The 16,799-nt window shown below is 39.9% G+C and overlaps 2 long non-coding RNA genes across 2 annotated transcripts; both read right to left on the reverse strand.

The window, feature by feature from the left end:
- Positions 1-9,967: 9,967 nt before the first annotated feature.
- Positions 9,968-10,348, reverse strand: LOC148157885 (uncharacterized). The gene is made up of 2 exons (XR_015764005.1): positions 10,150-10,348; positions 9,968-10,028 (listed from the first exon to the last, which is right to left on the reverse strand). It is a non-coding gene; the product is annotated as an uncharacterized LOC148157885 (long non-coding RNA).
- Positions 10,349-16,440: 6,092 nt separating this feature from the next.
- Positions 16,441-16,682, reverse strand: LOC148157886 (uncharacterized). Its single transcript, XR_015764006.1, has 2 exons — positions 16,623-16,682; positions 16,441-16,501 (listed from the first exon to the last, which is right to left on the reverse strand). It is a non-coding gene; the product is annotated as an uncharacterized LOC148157886 (long non-coding RNA).
- Between the last annotated feature and the right edge of the window lie 117 nt (positions 16,683-16,799).

The raw sequence follows: 16,799 nt of genomic DNA on the forward strand, positions 1-16,799 counted from the left end.
GTTGGGTCACCCCAAGATCACTAAGTCTTCTTAAAAGGTAGAGTCTCTGAGAACAGTTTTTCAAAATATAGTCAGTGTTTTCAGCAAAGTTGAGCTGAATGTCCAGGAACGACCCAAGGTATTTAAAATTTGCCACAGTTTCAACAGGTTGGCCATCGAGAGAAACTGGAACCACTTTAAGGTCTTGTTTAGATCATGTAATTATCTCTACATTCTTAAGATAATGAAAAATTTATAACAAATAATAAAGACTTTGCAGTATTCTGATTTAGTAATGTAATTATATTAGTTGTGTTACCATCCCCACAACACTAGAGACAGTAGCAACCCCGAAAAATGCGACTAAGGAGCAGATTTAGAAGTACACCGAAAGCTACATAATTTGGTAAAAACGGTGAGTTTTGCTGAAGTAATTAAAGACACAAGTTCAAATCCATGCTTAGAGTGGAACTCCTTCAATCAGTGCTCCTCCGCAGCACTGATTGGCCAAGCAATGTAACGTGATCCTCTGCAACAAGTGATGGCAAAGTGGAGCGCGTCATCACGACATTACACAAGTGTGTCTTTACCTTCGCAGCAGAGGCTCCACCGAACCCCTGAGACCGACTCATCGAACCCCTTAAGAACCACTGATATAGAGGATGCTGAGGATCAGACAGGGGTCATTGTTCAAACAGCAGTCAACCAGGGGTCAAACATGCATATGCCATGTGTTTGACAGGAACAGCTCAAAAAGAGGGAAGCATTTCCAATGTACCATGTATGTTTTAGAAAAACACAAATATAAGCTGTGACTGAATTCAGGGTCTGCATCCTTCGAAGGACGGATTTGTAGGCAGATTACGTCAAGGCCTGTCCGAATTCATAGACTCCTTCAAATGCATCCTTCAAATGCGTCCTTCTTTTCCCCAGATTTGAAGGATGGGTCCGGTGTATCCTTCACGGCCCACGATATCCCATAATTCATAGCGGGTTAGCTATATAACACTTCAAATGACACAATGTGATTTGGTACAACGTTTTTAGGCGAGAATGTAAGTGTGTAAATCTCAAACATCTGCTCGGTTCATCAATACATCACCTAATTACAATATTGCTCTGACATTTTCGGACCTGTCTGCTACCGCTGCGTTAACAGCCAGCTCCCCGCCAGCTGTCAGCTGGCCGGGCGCTCCAGGTTCGGTATACCGAGAGAAAACGCCTAATTCCTGGCACATTGTTATAAAAACTCCCGCTAGCTTTCCCCAATGAGTGGGAGTTAAACACCGATATTATTCAGACAGGTCTGGTTGAAAAATGTTTGGTTTATAAAGTATTTTCAAAGCAGAGTTTGATTCATTAATTAAAGTTAAACCTTCAAACATAATAGGTTTATTTAACTGTAATGTCCTATCTGCGATGTGGAGAGTATTGTATTTGTAAATGAATAATTTGTATTCCTTGTAGAAAAGTGCAGTACACATTTGAACATTTTAGAATCAAACTAAGAGATTTCCTTTTTACTATGGAACATCCTTTACTATAAAAGTTGAAGAAAAATATAGAAATCAGTAATACATGACTGAAAAACAGGGCTGTGCAGAGACCACTAAAGGGGCAGGTGCTCAAAAAAAAAAAGGGGGCACATCTTACAGCATTCTAGGACAGAATATTAAAGCCACACAGCTTTCAGAGTTTAATAAACAATGATAATTTACAAAATTGTGAAATATACAATCAAAGCTAAGGTAAATCTCTATACAGAGCATACAACTATGCATATGTAAGATATTTTATTAGTAATTTCTTTCTGCAGGTCTATTTTGTAAAGTATTGCAATATTCAAACCCGCAATTTAGCAAGATATGTAAATCAGAGCTGGAGGTTTAGCTCTGATTTACATATTTTGTCTTTACAGAATTACATTATTAAAAATATAAACAAGGGCACAATGCAACCTTTTAGTGTACTGTAATCTATAAAAAAGAGCTGCCTGTTTGCTGCAGTGGAGATGAAGATGGTCCATTCAGGAAAGCAGAGCTGCATCAAACTTTAAGGTGGAACTGCAGAAAAAAAGAAAAAAACAAAAGCAAAAATTTAATTGTTAATGCATGTCACTATGGGAAAAGCCTATTGAGTTTTGCTTACAACTTTTTTAAACATTTAAATCACACATTTGTCTCATGAAGTGAATTTTTTTTGCAAAACAAACTTATTTGTGCATGTCAGAAATCTTTTCTTGATATTCTAAGTTTTTGTTTGACTCAAAGTTTTAGTTGTGATTCTCATATGACGTCATGGGCAGGACCCAAAATCGCAACAAAAGATTTCTGATGTGTGCAAATAAAAGTTTATGTTTGGCAAATAACTTTTTAAGTTCACAAGACAAAAATTTGTTATTTAATTAAAAAAGTTTTTTAAACAAAATAATTTGTTTTTAAAAAAGAAATCATTACAATTCCAAAAGTTTTGATTACAATTTTATTTTACTTAACTTAGGTTAGTTTATTTTTTCCCATTGAATAATTGGGGAAAAAAATTAACTACATACTCTGCGAACCAGACCCTAAACTTAAAGTCTGGGTTGAGTTTTTTCCCCTTCATTAATGACATACATTATATCTTACGGAGCCCCCCAGGGGACATGGGGAATTTTTTTTCTTTTGCGTTCCCTCGCAAAACTTTTGCGTTCCCTCGCAATACTTTTGCGTTCCCTCGCAAAAGGTTTTGCGTTCCCTCGCAATACTTTTGCGTTCCCTCGCAAAACTTTTGCGTTCCCTCGCAAAAGGTTTTGCGTTCCCTCGCAATACTTTTGCGTTCCCTCGCAAAACTTTTGCGTTCCCTCGCAAAAGGTTTTGCGTTCCCTCGCAAAACTTTTGCGTTCCCTCGCAATAATCTACTGATCAGTTCATGCGGCATAATTGATACTATAAGCCTTTTTTACGGTGGAAGCCGTACTTTCTGCTTTAATACAAGCTTATAAGGTTTTTCCATGGACTATTGAGTTATTATCGCGGGGTAATAAGTCATCTGATTGCGTCTCTATTGTGTTCGTGTCTGAATGGTTTAAAGGGCTGCTTTCTGTTCCATCTGAGCTTTAACAGACATAAACATGCAGTAAATAAATCGATTTTCAATCAGTTTTTTGCACCAAAGCGTTAATAATAATAAACACGTTTTCACTGAGGCTCTATAAGAGCAATATGAATGAAATAAGTAATTATTGATATGACAGGAGCAGCGGCTTTGACACCTGGTGGTGGGCGTGTCATGTGGGAGTGACTGTCATGAAGTATGAATGGGAAGGTGACGCTGCTGGCTCGGTGTGTGAGGCAGCGGGTGAGCTGGGGGGGTCAGTCCTCGCAAAGTTTGGAGCATGATAAAAATTTAGAAAATCGATAATTGTGACAGAACAAAGAAGAGGTTAGGAGTTGATTGATACACGGACAGATGGGATTCCCCGAGTTAATCCAGTGCGGCCGTCTACCACCATTAGTTTGCTGTGTTTTATAATAATAAAACGTGTTTATTATTATTAACGCTTTGGTGCAAAAAACTGATTGAAAATCGATTTATTTACTGCATGTTTATGTCTGTTAAGGCTCAGATGGAACGGCACAGAAAGCTGCACTTTAAACCATTCAGACACGAACACAACAGAGACACAATCAGATGACTTATTACCCCGCGATAATAACTCAATAGTCCATGGAAAACCCTTATAAGCTTGTATTAAAGCAGAAAGTACGGCTTCCACCGTAAAAAAGGCTTATAATATCAATTATGCCGCATGAACTGATCAGTAGATTATTGCGAGGGAACGCAAAAGTTTTGCGAGGGAACGCAAAACCTTTTGCGAGGGAACGCAAAAGTTTTGCGAGGGAACGCAAAAGTATTGCGAGGGAACGCAAAACCTTTTGCGAGGGAACGCAAAAGTTTTGCGAGGGAACGCAAAAGTATTGCGAGGGAACGCAAAAGTTTTGCGAGGGAACGCAAAAGAAAAAAAATTCCCCATGTCCCCTGGGGGGCTCCGTAATATCTATCAGGGTAATTCAGGGTGAGTTATTTTTAATTCTAAATGAATATCCTTGTTGGACTATTATTTAAGTGCTATTCTCTTTCAAGACACATTTACCTAACGCCAGAATAAATGCAATGTACATTATGCAGCAAAGGAAATTAGAAGATCGGACATATATCCATTATGGAGATGATAAGTTTTGGACGGGCGATGTGCCTCGTACACAGGGAAGAAGCTTTTTAGTTATCTAGCTTTGCTAGCAAAGTCGTTAGCTAGCAGCTAGCTAATAGCACAACAACAACAGCCTAATGTCTGTATGATAAAAATACTGAATCGATAGATAAGAACAGTTTTTCCTCACCTGGCTGTCTCCTCCCGCTAAGTAGTTCTTTAGAGTAAGCCAGACGCAGAGGCCTGTCAGTGTCTGTTGTATTTCATTACCTCTCTGCTTAAACCGCTACTCCGAGCTGAAGCAGAAACGATACTTCAACGTTTTCCGTCATATCTGACAAGTAGCAAGTCTACTCCACTTTATTCACCAAAAACGTTTATATATATATATATATATATATATATATATATATATATATATATATATATATATATATATATATATATATATATATATATACAACGTTCGTTATATATAGCGAACGTTCCAGATTACAGAACATATATATATATATAGATATATATATATCTATATATAGATATATATATATGTTCTGTAATCTGGAACGTTCGCTATGCTGAGCTCCAGTTAGCCGCCTTATCTCACTGCGCGAGAGGCAACTGCGTCATGCGTCACGGGCAAAAGGTCAAAGGTAACAAGGTGACCGGAAGGCTTATTATTTTGTACAAAAAAAATAAATAAATAAAATAATTTTAGTACATGTCATTATGTGTCAGAAGAGGGCTTTGAAAATAATAATAAAAAAAAAAAAAAAAAAAATGACCAAAAGGGCACTTTGGGGCAAGGAGCAAAAAGGGCAGGTGCTCAAGCACCCCCAGACTTCCCCCCCCCCTCTCTCTTGCACTTGCCTGCTGAAAAACAAACTTCGGCTCCGTTGTTTTTTTTTTCTTCTCCGCTCTCTGCTTTACGCTGTCACGGTTGCTTGGCAACATGAGTTACGCTGAGGTGGGGGCGGGGACAGTTGGTGAAGGCTAGACCTGTCCGAATGCGCAGATATTTTTCTTCCGGTCTTAGTTTATTCCCGGCCTGCGAAGGACCCGTCCTACGTAGACCAGTCCTTCGAAGGATGCAGACCCTGAATTCGGGCACAGCTATAGGATCAATGCTGGTACCTAATTATTTATTAATGATTTTTTTAGTTCCTAAAATTTTGTATTTAACAATGATGTTATTTGTTTGTGAAAATGTCTCCCCACATCTTAAAAAAGTTGCTAATCTGCACTAATCTGAGTTTGCTCCATTCTCTAACTGTGCCACACAACATTATTCAGAGGGCCACAAGCAGCAGTACTTTGGATACCCCTGCTTTGAAGGATCTGCAATACTAACACAAGAGGCTGATTTTACATGAATAAATGCGGATGACATGCAATAAAATTATACTACAGCTCACCAGTTGGTATTTTGAGCAGACAAACCCTCTCCTACATTTGAAAAGTATGCGACCTCTACTGGTTGGAACAGAAACCACATTTCAAAAGTAAATTAAGTTAGACATTAATGCATGTTACTATTGTGGTTAAAACAGGGATTTTATGTATGCATGTATGGACATGCAACAATTTTATAACCATAAATCAGTTGTTTGATTTATCAGGCTTATTAAGTAATTTTAAAGTAAATCAGAACCAGGAAGGTACTAGTTTATTCCAGTGATGTGTTGCCACCATTCAGAAGATAGAATACATTCACTGTGTTAGACTATCAGTCAAACACTGCAAGCAGAGGGCAGCTTACAATGATTTTTAAGGATTTTTGCTGATAATCTTTTATAAACCAAATGAGAATGAAAGGTAAAAACAACTTCAAATGTGTTTGACTAAATTGAAACTGGACCTTTGAACCTTTTCCTGACTATGATTTTGCATTTTTCTTCTGATGGCCTGACATCAGCCTTTGACTGAAATTGGCAGCATCCAGGGCTCAGGTTACATGAAGTAAGTCATGTTTTATTGGACTGCAAGCCATACATTTATTATCAATACTGAAACATTCCACTTGGACTGCATGTTTAACCTAGTCAGATAATGCCAAGGGTTTGGCAAATTACCTGCAATAAAGAATACAAATGCAAACCATCTAACAAAATCACGTTAGAGAAGAGAGGCTTTTTTTTTTGCTTGTGTTTCTTTATCTTTTTATCATTGTTAAAGGAAAAGAAAAAGAACTATAGTTACATGTTCTCTTAGCTTTTTTGTCTCAAATACGTTTTGGCCTTTTTTAAAATTAATTTGTTCAGAGTGAACACATTTATATGAATTCTCAGCCTTTTACCATCAACTTTCATAAATTCTAATACATATGTATGTAACCAGGTCATCTAAGACAATCTTACAAAAACATTTGAAGTGTGTGTCATCTTTAAGACACACCTTGGATTGGCCCCATGGAAAACCTCTATCTTCATTATTTACAGAGGTGACTGAAGCATGAAGCACACGGCATGAACTGTGTTGCAATACTATGAATCTGAGTTGGGTAAGAACTTTGCTGCAGCATCTGGCATCACATGGAAGTTTTCCAGAGAAGTTTTGAAAAAAAAAAAAGAAAAAGAATCCCACCAGCTCAACTTGGAAGTAACAAAAGGCTATACTTTCTTTTGAAAGATTTTGATATTCATATTTTGACAATACAAGATGAAAGACAGTTTCTTTACAATGCCTTACAAATGTATTCTTAAAACTTAATTATTTCATATTTTGTTAAGGTCGTAAAGAAGTTTAAGACAAAGATATATTAGAAAACAACAACCCAGACTGTGCACATCCTACACAGCTATGTTCAATCTCAATGGAGACAGCATGACACAGCCATTTACTGCCAACAAGTGGATGTCAAGCAAAACTGACAGATCAGGCAAGGAGAATGTCAATCAGTAAACCCACCAAGAGGTCCATGGTAACTGGGTGAGCTTCGGAGATCCATATAATTAGTCAGAACAGACAACTTTTAGCAAAATTAAACTTTTTGTCCAGAATCCAAAACATTAAGTGTTTATCACTCTGAACACACCATCCCCACTGTTAAATATGGAGGTGGCAGCATCATGCTCTGGGGTGCTTCTCATCAACGGGGTCAGGGAAGTCTGAAAAAGACTGGAGAGCGGGGCAGAGCTTCAGCTTCAGGATAAACACGCTAAACCAGGCTACAATAGAATGGTTAAAACAAACCACATTAATGTTTTAGAATGGCCCAGTCAAAGTCCAAACCTAAACCCAATCCAGAATCTGTGGCAAATTCTGAAAACTGCTGTTCACAAACTCTCCATCTAATCTGACTGAGTTTGAGCTGCTTTACACAGTCTGGGTTGTTTAAGAAGAATGGAAACAAATATTCAGTCACTAGATGCACAAAGCTGGTAGAGGCGAACCCTAAAGACTAGCAGCTGTTAAAGCAGTAAAAGGTGGTTCCACAATGTGTAAACTCAGGGGGGGCTGAATACTCTGTACTTTTAAGTGCTTAATTTGTAAAACAATAGTAATAATTTTATATTACCATTTTCTTATTGTTTTTCTTTGTACTTAACAATTGTATGACATGTTGTGTTGGTCTTTCACATTAAATCAAATGAAATATATTGATGTTTGTGATTGTAATGTGATGAAATATGGAAAATTCTCAGGATATGAATACTTTTACAAGCCACTGTAAATGGATATTCCTAAAAGCAACTTCAGTCAGACAGAATGAGATGTGAAAACTAAAGCTCTTCATGTAGTTCAATTCAATATCACCAAATTAATGACAACATAAAATCTTCACTTAGCACAATACAAGCCAAGCTGAGTATGGAGAAGAAGCAAACTTTGGAGTAAATTATGAAGAGAAAGGACACTGCTTAATCAAGAAGGATTTTAGATGTTGACTGAGCAACATGACTGTTTTTGTTACTGTTAGCTCTTTTCCTTTCTTCTTCAGTTCAGTATAATCTCCAAGTTTGGTTACCTGATATGATGACTGTTGCTTTTGCAGATGTTAGTAAGTTAGACTGTTGTTGCTGCTTAGTGTTGTACACTGATAGATTCCTCACGGATAAAACGTAGACTGTGCTGCATACACAATAAGTCCTGGGATTTTATACTGTAGAGCTTTTAAAGCAAGTAATTAAAGCAATGCTACACAGAAGGGAAATCAACAAATGCATACATTATGAAAAGCAGTGAATAATACACACACTCCAAACATGGGTTGCTTTAATTGTTTGTGTACAAAGGACCTCTCACAGCATAGAATATTAGACAGCCAGAGAACTTTGCTGCCATGACAACTAATAAAGGAGATCATCCTTGACTAATATCAACCAGTGATGATGAGTGATAGAGAATGGATTCTTTGTGGAATCGATTATAAAGTGTACAGCCTTCTACAACTCTACTATCGGTAAGCATTTACCACTTTTGGGGGCGCCCTCCAAAAGTGGTAAAACATTTATAATAATTATACATACTTATACATCTCCATTTAGAAATATAGCTTCAAACTAGCTTCATAGCTAGTTTAACAAAACCGTTTTTTCCCTTTTTGACAAGTTTCATTATTATCTGCATTGTCTTTCTCTTCAGCTCAAATGCGTGTAAATGTTCTGAGTAATAGTCAATAAATGCTGCTAAGCATCCTAATCAAAGGATTGGGTTTCAGAGTTAATGCAGCTATGTCATCATTCTCTCTCTCTCTCTCTCTCTCTCTCTCTCTCTCTCTCTCTCTTTCTCTTTTGGTAGCTGTTTCACTCATGTATTATATTTCAGAATTTTCAGTAAGCCCCCTACACCTACCACACACACATACAGATCTTCTGTCCTTTCCAGGAAAAATTGAGTAATAGTTGACGTTATTTGACCTACCAGCCATATTGTTTAATGTGACAGAAACTTATCAGTTTCCTGAATTTCTGCAGCAGGTATAAGAGACTTAGTCAATGTTTAGATTGCTAGCTGTTTCTTTTGGTCATATGTTTATATTGGCCCTTGTTCAACACAGGATTTCACAAATATGCATACCCAGCAAACACAAAGTGTAACTTATAGCATGAGGTGTTGGAGGCCCAGCAGATAGTTGGATTCCACTCATGACTTGACATAAGGCAGAACCTTGTGAAGTCTGGCCCTTCTCATAGGGCTCTTATGAAATTACAGTAAGTTTCCAGAATATGGATTAAGGGTAAATTATTTTTCATTTGGATTTCAAGAAAACATCTAAAACATGGGATTTTATTTGCCTCGTGGAGTTTCAATATAAATTTTTTATAACTTAAACTTTTAATCATTTTCCACTAATGAGCAGTTTCAAAACACAAACTTAAACATTAACCTATCTAGTTGGTACAGAGTGATTTACATAAATTTCAGTATATTGCACATATTGCTAATAATATGGCACTGGTATACACTCTTAAAAGTGTATTTGGGCTGCAGTTCATCTTATGGACTAATTTACATTAATTTTACTTAATTATTTTGCTTTTGCTATGACAACTTACTTTTTGTGTTCATTTAACTCAAAACTTACAAATCTTTAACCTAAAGGAACTTTTTACTTTGACTTTACTTAAAACAATTGAGTTCAATGCCAGTTTCGTATCTTATGTCTGACCAACTCAATTTATTATGATCATCCAACTCAATTCATTAAGTACTTCCATCTCAATTTGCCAATTTGCTAAGTTTTTATAACTTAATTCATAAGGGGGTTTAATATGACAAATTTAAGTCATTATTCTGCTCTCCGTGTGTGTTTACAACGCAGTTCAGCAGTAAGCTTAACTCCACTGGAATGGATACAGGTTCTTTACTTCTGCTTTATTCCGGTGACCCAAGCACTCGTACAACATGGAGTAAACTGTAACATAAATAAAACAGCTGCATTTACTATGAGTACAAAAGAGTTCAAACGAAAAACACATTCTTAATAAATAAGACACTAAATAAAATCTACTCTTAAATATTAAATGAAAACTTACAGACGGTGATGTCGATGGCATAAACAAAAGGCTGATTGTAACCGATTCACCTCCTCACGTGTGACAGTAAAAAACAAAACGAAACTTAACGACTTCCTGTCCTAGACCTAGCTTGACCTTCAAAATAAAAGCCTTATTACTCTTAACATAAAATTAAAGGGCATAACACTCCCCGCCTGGTATCTGTCAAGATGCCACATATCAGTACTTAAAACACAAACTTATAAACTTGCTAGTCCTAATTCTTTAAAAGCATAACAACTTCTGTAATAGGTCTGAGAAACTTTTTAGCGGTTCCATCCTTGATGACCTTGACCTCAATCCTGCGGACCTTGCCATCGTTGCCTGGGAAAGTGTCGGTCACGAGAGCCATGGGCCAATCATTGCGACATATACAATCATCCTTCAGCAAAACAACGTCATCCTTTTTAACGTTGGGACTTGACTCTTGCCATTTGTGGCGAAGTTGTAGGGTGTGAAGGTATTCGTGTATCCAACGATACCAGAATTTGTCAGCCAATCTTTGAACTTGACGCCACTGTTGCTTATACAGATCCTTTTCAGTGAATACTCCTGGAGGAGGTAAAACACTCTGCTTCTGAGTGAGAAGCATTGTTGGGGTAAGTATCTGTGGAACATCTGGATCTGAGGAGACAGAAACTAGAGGTCTTGAGTTGATGATGGCTGTCACCTCTGCCATCAGGGTGCACAGGACTTCATGAGATAAGCTGGAGGAGGGAGTACGCATCAACATCGAGTCTAAGATTCTTCTTGCGATTCCAATCATGCGTTCCCACACACCCCCCATGTGAGAAGAGTGAGGTGGATTGAAACACCACGTACATCCCTGATTGTTTGTGTACCTTTGGACTTCTGAGTCTGTTACCACTTTGTGGAACTCCAGCTCTCTGCAGGCACCAACGAAATTGGTCCCACAGTCTGAGTGTAGCTGCTTGGAAGGACCATGGATTGAAAAGAATCTTCTTAAAGCGTTGATGAATGAAGAAGTGTTTAAGGAGTCGATGACTTCGATGTGGACTGCACGTGTGCTCATGCAGGTGAACAATACAGCCCAGCGCTTGCTCTGAGCCATGCCTCCTCTTGTGCGCCTAGCTGTCACACTCCAAGGACCGAAAACATCCAGACCGGTGTAGGTGAAAGGCGGTGAACTGCTCAGTCGTTCTTGCGGGAGATCTGACATCTTCTGCTTCTCTCTGTTTCTACGAAGTTTTCGGCAGATGACACATGCATGAAGAACAGCACTTATACAACGCTTGCCACCTACTAACCATATGCCAGCAGCTCGAATGGCACCTTCAGTGAATGTCCGACCTTGATGCTCAACCTGCTCATGATAGTGTCTGATGAGCAACATGGACACATGGCGTTTTCCTAAAAGAATGACTGGGTGCTTTTCTCTGTCACTTAAATCAGAAAGTTGAAGCCTTCCTCCAATCCTTAGCAAGCCTTCGGAATCAACAATCGGACTTAGTTTAGTCAGTGGGCTTCCTTTGGGAATATCATCTCCCTTTGAGAGAATGTCTAGCTCTTTAGAGAAGGAGGCTCGCTGCACAGCAAAAACAATCGCTGTTGTGGCCTTCGACAACTCATCAGTGGTGAAAGGTTTTGGACACCAATGCCAACCACTACATTCTGTGGTCCTTCTTTCCTTCTTGAAGGAATCCTTAACATGAATGAGTGTTGTAACTGCTCTTTGTAAAGACTTCCAAGAAGAGAACTTTGTAAACCTTTGAGGATCCAGTTGGTTGACCGTTTGACTTGTAACACAGCTTGTCACTTGTGGTCGGATTTCTACATCAGAATCTGGATTGATGAGCTCAAAGGTCTCTTGCTGTTCAATGGTTGTCTGTGGTTTGCGTAAGAACACTGGGCCTGTGAGCCAGCTGATCTTGGTGAGCTTTGAGGCTTGAACTGACCTAGAAGCATGGTCAGCTGGATTATGCTCTGTAGGCACATACTTCCATTGGTTTGGTTCTGTAGACTGACGGATTCTCTGTACCCTGTTGTGGACGTACACATAAAAGCGTTTTGACTCATTATGAATGTAACCCAGCACCACTTTGCTGTCGCAGTAGAAAGTAACTGCATCAACTTCAATGTCGATTTCTTGAATGATGAGTTCGGCCATTTCTACGGCTAGCACTGCCGCACAGAGTTCTAATCTGGGTATGGTTGGTTCAGTTGGAGGTGCAAGTTTAGCTTTTCCAAAGACAAAACCCACGTCTATCTGGCCGTTTTCGTCTGTAGTCTTCAGGTATACTACGGCACTGATTACTTTGGACGAAGCGTCTGAAAACACACATAGCTCTTTCCGACTGGCATTGGAACAAGTAGTAGTATAAGCTCGAGGAATGTTAAGATATTGTAGTTCCTGTAGCGAATCTCTCCATGTCTCCCAAACCTCAGCTTTGTCTCGTGAAAGTGGGCTGTTCCATTCCGTTCCATCCATGGTGAGCTCCCTCAGCAACGACTTCCCTTGAATGCTTACAGGAGCAACAAAACCGAGAGGATCAAAGAGACTGTTTATGGTGGAAAGGACACCGCGTCTGGTAAATGGTTTGTCACTGATGGATACTTGGAAGGTGAATACATCGCTTTTGACATCCCAACTCAATCCAAGGCTTCGCTGTGTGGGTACTACATCTTTATCCAAGCAGAGGTCTTTAATACCCTTAGCATGATCTTCAGCTGGAAAGGCTCCTAAGACTTTGATGCTGTTGGATGTGATCTTGTGAAGTCTTAGGTTTGACTCTGAAAGAGATGCTTGTGTTTTCTGTAACAGAGAAATTGCCTCTTCTTCTGTTGGTGTGGAAACAAGACCATCGTCGACGTAGAACTCTCGCTCTACAAAGCGTTTGGTGTCTGGCCCATACTGTTGCTCTCCCTTCATTGCAGCTCTCCTGAGACAATACGTTGCCACAGCTGGAGAAGAGCTGTTTCCAAATACATGAACCCTCATCCTGTATTCAATGATGTCCTTACTGGGGTCATTATCTCGGTACCAAAGGAAACGCAAGTAGTCTCTGTGATCTACTTTTACAACAAAACAATGAAACATCTGTTCGATGTCGGCCATGACTGCTATTCGTTCTCTTCTGAAACGGATGAGGACTCCCAATAGACTGTTATTCAAGTCTGGTCCGCTGAGCAGCACGTTGTTTAGGGAGATGCCATTGTATTGAGCACTTGAGTCAAACACAACCCTGATTTGGTCAGGCTTCCTTGGATGGTAGACTCCAAACATCGGCAAGTACCAGCACTCTTTTCCTTTTGATAGTGGGGATGCTGCCTCTGCATGGTTGTTGTCAAATATCTTTTGCATAAAGGCAAAAAACTGGTCTTTCATTTTTGGCTTACGCTCCAATGTGCGCTGAAGTGAAGTAAGGCGGTTCATTGCTTGTTCACGATTATTAGGCAAAGGCGGCCTAGGGGACTTGAATGGAAGTGGAGCCACCCAACTATTGGAGTCGTCCTGAAAAACCTCATTGTCCATTATTTGCAGAAACTGTTTGTCTTCTATGGAGAAAGCCCGCTTATTATCATCTGCTGTTCTCTTAAAGACTGTGAGGCCGAGTGAGTCGTGATCCACCACAGCAGTGTGGTAACTGTGAGATAGTCCATTAACTGGGCTGAAGTTGGCCGTTTGCTTGAGATGGATGTGTTTCTCACAGGGTCTGAACAGTGAGGGTCTTCCATCTTCTAGAATGTTTGTCTTACAGTTATGGACAATTGGCTTATGGACCTTTCCCAAACACACATCACCCATTAACACCCATCCGAGATCAAGCTTTTGTGCAAAAGGAGCATTGCCTGGACTATTGATCTGCTGTCTCACCTTGTGAACCCGGAGAACGTCCCTACCAAGCAGGAGAAGAATCTTTGCGTCATTGTCCAATGGCGGAATTTCACTGACCAGGCTCTTTAGATGCGGATGATGAAAAGCAGCCTCTGGGGTTGGTATTTCATCACGATTGTCCGGTAAATCATCACACTCGATCAGTGTTGGGAGTGGAAAACGAGTTCCATCATTCACTGCCTCAATTTGGTAGCCATTTGCTCTCCTGCCAGAGGTTGACACTAAGCCAGCACAAGTCTTCAGGGTGTAGGGATATGAGTCTGCTTTGATTTTAAATAAGTTGAAAAACTCTGACCTGGCCAGAGATTTGTTGCTCTGGTCATCGATCATAGCATACATTTTGATAGCTTGTTGTGGTTGCCCTAGTGGGTAGACCTTGACTAGACAGATCTTTGAACACGATTTTGAAGTGAAACGGTCGCGACAAACTTCAGTGCACAGAGGACTTGCGACTGGTCCTGGCATAGTGTCCTCCTTTTCAGGCTCCCCGCCGTCATCCATCACAGGACTTGCAGGTTTGATGGACCAGTGGGGTGGACCAGGGTGAAGAGCCGCGATGTGCTTGTCACTGTCGCATTCATCACACTTCAGTGTGACTTTGCAGTCACGAGCGAGATGAGTAGTGGACGAGCAACATTTAAAACAGATTCCTTGATCCTTCATATAAGTCTTGCGTTCTTCTATGGTTTTTAGCCTGAAGCCACGACACTTCTTTAACGGGTGAGGTTTGTTATGGATGGGGCAATGTTTGGCCACATCACCTTTAAGTGGTACTTCTTTTTGTATCACTCCAGAGAAGACATTGGTCTTGTGCACTAAGACTGGGGTTCTGAAATTACTGTGACGTGAGATTGGATTTTCCGTCACAGAACTGCTTCCAGAAAGGGCGAAGCTGGGATCGTTTCTTGTTTTGGATGAAGGAGGTGAAAAAGGAGAAGGGTGGGTAACCAACCTTGTAGTCCTCTTTATACTTTGACCCCTGAGTGATCCATTTTTCTTGCAGGTTGTATGGCAACTTTTCCAGAATGGGTTTGATCCCATGAGCTGTGTCCAAGTAAGCCAAGCCGGGCAAGTAGCCATCCTCTTTTGCTGAGAGTAACTCCATCAGCAGATCCCCGAGCTCTCTTAACTTGCGATTATCTTTGTTTGTGATTTTAGGAAAGTTGTCCAACTTTTTGAAAAGAGCACTTTCTATGACTTCTGGAGCACCATAATATTCATCAAGCCTTTCCCAGGTCATTTTTAGTGCAATATTTGGGTTGTCAATATGAACAGCTCTTAAGCGTCTGACATATGCAGAAGACTCCTTACCAAGCCATTTTGAGATTAAATCCAACTCTTCACTGGCAGTGAGATCCAAATCTTTGATGGTGTTTGAAAAAGCAGATTTCCATGCTCTATAGGACTCTGGACGATCGTCAAAGTGTGTTAAGCCAGTGCTCACAAGCTCTTTGCGTGCCAAGTATTTTGCCACGTTCATCATTACTGAAGACTCTGGCGGGTTTGTGTGAGAAGTGTCAGAGTACTGTGGAAAAGCTAACTTGGTATTTGGCCGAAGTATATTGGACTTTGGTTCTCGAAACTGTTCCTCACTTTGAACTGGGAAGTCATCTTCCCAGTTCAAAGGAGTTTGGAACTCCTTTGAGTTCCAAACTCCACCGGCTCACCTTGCTAGGTGAGCCGGTGTAGTCCAGATGTGAGCACTCCGAAATGGGTTAAAAGCTTCTGAACTTCGTTGTGGCTGAAACGGTGGAGGCCAGCATTCTTTCACAATATACTCCTCTTTATTGATGTCCTTGGTTGGTGGTTGAGGGTTATTTTCAATGGGATACTCTGATATCAATGACATATTGACAGATTCACTGTGTTGGTTAAGCTGCATAGATTGATCTTTGATGTAGTCACTTACACGTTCATGTGTCTGGACCACGTTGGGAAGGCTTTTCCAACTACGGTGTTCTTCGTTCTCTAAATCTGCTGCCGCTTCCAAAACTTCGGCTTGACCAATAGCAGCTGCAGCTTCTTTTTCAAGATCGAGAGCTTCAAGACTAGCTTCTAGTCTAGCTTTGTCAACTTTAATGCTGATCTCTCTCTGGACGAATGAAAAACGTGCACGAGCTGCTTCGGCTTTGGCCCTAGCGCGTGCTGCTGCAGCACCAACTGATGACGTACTTGAGCGTTTTGAACTGGAACCAGCACTTTTACTGCTTTTAACTGACGCTCCATCTTGAAAAGACTTCATGTCTTTTGGTCTTGCTCCTTCAAGGTGTGCTTCCTCCATATTTGTTAATGTAGCTGCTTTAATGCTGTTCAGCCAACTGCGCACCGTCTTTTACTATTCTGCTCTCCTTGTGTGTTTACAACGCAATTCAGCAGTAAGCTTAACTCCACTGGAATGAACACTTGAATCAGGATACAGGTTCTTTACTTCTGCTTTATTCCGGTGACCCAAGCACTCGTACAACATGGAGTAAACTGTAACATAAATAAAACAGCTGCATTTACTATGAGTACAAAAGAGTTCAAACGAAAAACACATTCTTAACAAATAAGACACTAAATAAAATCTACTCTTAAATATTAAATGAAAACTTACAGACGGTGATGTCGATGGCATAAACAAAAGGCTGATTGTAACCGATTCACCTCCTCACGTGACAGTAAAAAACAAAACGAAACTTAACGACTTCCTGTCCTAGACCTAGCTTGACCTTCAAAATAAAAGCCTTATTACTCTTAACATAAAATTAAAGGGCATAACAGTCACTCTTAC

This window comes from Poecilia mexicana, unplaced genomic scaffold (genome assembly GCF_051168715.1).
Source record: "Poecilia mexicana isolate PSO_F unplaced genomic scaffold, ASM5116871v1 scaffold_8, whole genome shotgun sequence".
Classification (NCBI taxonomy): Eukaryota; Metazoa; Chordata; class Actinopteri; order Cyprinodontiformes; family Poeciliidae; genus Poecilia; species Poecilia mexicana.